The sequence below is a fragment of the Lolium perenne genome, chromosome 7, assembly GCF_019359855.2.
Source record: "Lolium perenne isolate Kyuss_39 chromosome 7, Kyuss_2.0, whole genome shotgun sequence".
Classification (NCBI taxonomy): Eukaryota; Viridiplantae; Streptophyta; class Magnoliopsida; order Poales; family Poaceae; genus Lolium; species Lolium perenne.
This window is the reverse complement of record NC_067250.2, coordinates 329251392-329255313: the sequence shown is the minus strand read 5'-3', so window position 1 is coordinate 329255313 and position 3922 is coordinate 329251392. Positions and strand designations below refer to the sequence as shown.

The window sequence follows — 3922 nt, the reverse complement described above, 5'->3', positions numbered from 1 at the left end:
TTTTTTTAATTAACTGTTTCCTTTTTAATTTGCAGAGAAAGCATATAACATCTACACCATTCAAAGGAAGTAAACAGCAAATTGAAATGCCTTCAGAAATAAAAGATTACATGGAACTTAAATTTCAAAGAATTGCTTTATTTCAGGTAAGCTCTAAAGTCATATGATTTTACTTGCTACTGATTTTCCTTATTTGTTTACTTTGTAATGTTCATACTATCATATCTCATACAACTTATGCATTCATATTTTTTCAAAAATAAAGGACAAGAAGAGGCTCCAATCTATGGTTTCCAATTTCTTCCAGAAAATTGTTCAAAACTCCATTCCAATTGTTAACGGATATATAGACGACATCCAACTTGTTTCATCTTCAAGTAATAACCAAGAAGTTGAGCCTATTTTGGGGAACGAATTGCATTTTCCTGCTCAAACAAATAAGAATGCAACAACTGAAGAAAACAGGTCAGAAATGGTTGTATACCAACAGAAGAAAAAAGTTTCAGAAGAAGAAATGGACCAATTCTTCCAGAATATGTTCTTTTTTCATAAAGTTCATGTCCCCCAAGACAACTACCATTCAAGAATTGAGTTAAATCAATTTCTAGATAAGTTCAGTGAAGGGTGTTCAATTCTAGAACCATCTGATGGATTCGATCTACCAAATTTTTATCCTGAGTACGAATCAAGACTACTTCATCCGAAAGGCATGACATCACAGATCAGTGCAACTGATACATCTGTACAGTTCTCTGAATTCCTTAAACAATTTAAAGAAGGTTAGGCATTACTATCTACTTGTCCCCTGTTGTTTGATTGTTTATTTTCCTAGTACTTATCCTAATTACTATTTTTTGTACAATGTGACTTTGAAGTACACACAATTTTTTTTTAACCCACATCTACTGTTCTACATATACATACAGAGCTATCTTTTGAAATAAACAATCAAAGTACAAGTTACAAACAGGACTGTAAGTTGTCTCTTGAGGATTTTCAGTTCTACTTGCCAAGTGAAGAAAAACAATTTCAAGGTAGATTTGTTATCGCTTTTTCATTTTTCCATGGATGGTTAACTAAATTTCAGTACACACACAAATTTTATTATAGTGCTACAGCACTGTATTTAACTCCTTTTCCTTTTCTTTTTTTTTGTGTAGGAAATGATGAGAAAATGAATAATCGTCTTAATATGAAGAACGAAGATTGGAGGCCAGAGAACATTTTCTCACATAATAACCAAAGAAGTAATTGACTTCAAATTTCTTTTTTATATACAACACCATACATATTCTTATACATTTATATTCAAACATGCATTACTAACTAATGATACAAACATAAATAGGTAATGTCACACCCCAAAGTAACTTGCAATCTACTGGCCAGAAAAAAGCTCGAGATGATAAATACGTTTTTTCTCTAAATGAAAGGCTTCTTGGGAAAAGAATTCCTGCAATTACTGATGAAAACAAAGGAAATTTTCCTTGTTTCAATCTATTCGAAGAAAACAATGCAAACATGTCTGGCCATACCTATTCCTCGGTATGTGTTTATGCATTTTTACAGTTTTCATTTTCCAATTTGAATAGCAATTGATCAACTCTTCTACATACTGTTTTTACTGTACAACCAGGATCAAAACTGAAAGCAATTGACCCTCTATTACACATGGTTCTTGATCAATGTGGCCAAGAAATATTAGGAGGCCAAAGTAGTATCAAGTTAAAAACTCCTTTCATTCCTAGCAGCTCAATGAAAATGCAACATGTACAAACTCCGCAACAAGTTATTTTTGCCACTGCATATGAGCATGAATTTTACACAAAACTTACAAGCTCAAAATGTGAAAACAGGTATGTGTTCGAATAACTTCATGTGTAAACTAATTTTCATTTTTTGCTGAGTTACATGTATTCTTCGTACAAAAAATAGCTGTTTTCCAAAACATATTCTTTTATTTTGTCAGCCCAAGAATTTTTGAAATTAAAAGTGTATGGGTAGACCAGAGAACGTTGGCGTTATCTATGAACACAGGCGGTTGGATTCACCCCTGTGTAATGGATTGCTATGGCATGTTAACTTCGACCGAGCAGATTCATCGTAGAAAAGAAGGAAAATTTGGTGACAAAGATATTCTCATGCATGTCGTCATAAAAGAAGTCACGGTTTGTATAATCTTTTACCAAATCATATTTTCCACATGACATTTTACCCTCTATTTTTTACTGGATGATCTCAACAGAAGCTATCAGCGTGTTTTCCAATTTAATTTCCATTCATTTTTCCTTTTTGACTTCGCACAGAAATTACTGATGGACCCCAATCTGGATTGTTCTAATCCAGAATATAAAAGGATTTTCTCACTAGATTATGTTGGATACCGATTGGAAAACGCAGGGCTGGTATATTTCTTTTTTATCATTCAGCTTTGTCACCCTCAATATATATTTGAGAGAAACCCTCTTTCAATTTCATAATAAAATATTAATTAATTTTCTTCACATCTACTATATGTAGGTACACATTCCATGTCCAATGGGGAAAGAGTGGATACTTATTGTCGCAAACTTCATTGATAAATCATTTGATGTGTTAAATCCTGATTCCTCAGTAGGAAAGTTCTCCACAGTAGTTAACACTGTGATATTCAATTTCAAACAACTATTTGTCAAATGTTATCCTGGTTGCTTCAAGTTCAACATACATGATTTTAGTGTTAAGTATGTTCATGTGCCAAAGCAAAACTTTAGGTGAATACAATCCCTTCTGTTTTTATTCAAAACTTTAATATTGTTTTATACATAAGCTTATCATGGCATTGCCATTTTTTTCGTTTTTGAGCACAGGTATGATTCTGGAATTTTTGTGATCCAATATATGAGATGCTACAATGGAGTTGAAGTACAACAATTCTCAAATGTAAGTTATTCTGTCCATTATAAATTTGTACTTTTTGTTTCTGAAAAAAACAATAGTAAATCTGGAATTCTTATTTTTTGCTTTCAATAAAAGGTTGACTTGCAAGCAATCCGTGAAAAAGTCTCATGCCAGCTAGTGATAAACAAATTTAATGAGCAACAGGTGCCAATAGCACGAGAATTCATTTCGAAGCATGTAAGTATATATATTTTTTAGTAATATATCAATTTCTATGCACTGACCATATAGAATCCCACAGCACGAGAATTCATTTTTTATGTAAAGTGTGTTTATTCTTTTTCACAGGCTCCACATCTTCTTCATTGATTAAGTTAGCAATTTATTTCAAGGAGACAGATGATGTATTGAAATTGTAAGTCCCTTCAAGTTACTTTTTTTTCTATCTGAATTGGTATCTCATATGCATTAAATCCAACTATGTTTCTTTTTCTCTGGAACGCGTCGTGCACATGATCTATCGCTTAGCGTCCAGTCCATAGAATACAACGCATAGTCCCCATTTTCTACATCCGTTTTGCTGCTTCTAAGAATAAACGTGTAGCTCTGTTTCGAGATCCCACTATGTTTTCTTTTTCTATCAATCGTTTTGATGTCGATAACTATAGCACTGTTTCCAGCTTAAGCAGCTTCATACATTTAGTAATCCGCCCTCCAGTTCGACTGACTATGACAAATGTTTTGTTAATGCTTCAGTTTTTCATGTTCCGTACTACATAGTAGACTTGCTTCAGGTTTGTCAAACATTTACCATCAGGAATTTCCTAACTTTTTCCTAATATCTTATTTAAATGTAGCTTCCCAGAGAAGCATGCAGATGATCATCTTTGTCAAGTTACAAGCACTGCTATGTTCTTTGCGAGAGGTTCTCACCATTTGAGTTATCTTTCATGTATATCAGATGAACAAATTTTGACATCACGAGACAGTTTTCCCTTGTAATAAACATATTTTCCATACATCTTTGTCTTATGTAGCTTAA

At 32.9% G+C, this 3922-nt stretch overlaps 1 long non-coding RNA gene across 1 annotated transcript; it reads left to right on the top strand.

The window, feature by feature from the left end:
• The first annotated feature begins 2842 nt into the window (after nucleotides 1-2842).
• On the top strand, nucleotides 2843-3298 carry LOC127312757 (uncharacterized). The gene is made up of 3 exons (XR_011749618.1): nucleotides 2843-2922; nucleotides 3016-3117; nucleotides 3229-3298. It is a non-coding gene; the product is annotated as an uncharacterized lncRNA (long non-coding RNA).
• Nucleotides 3299-3922: the final 624 nt, after the last annotated feature.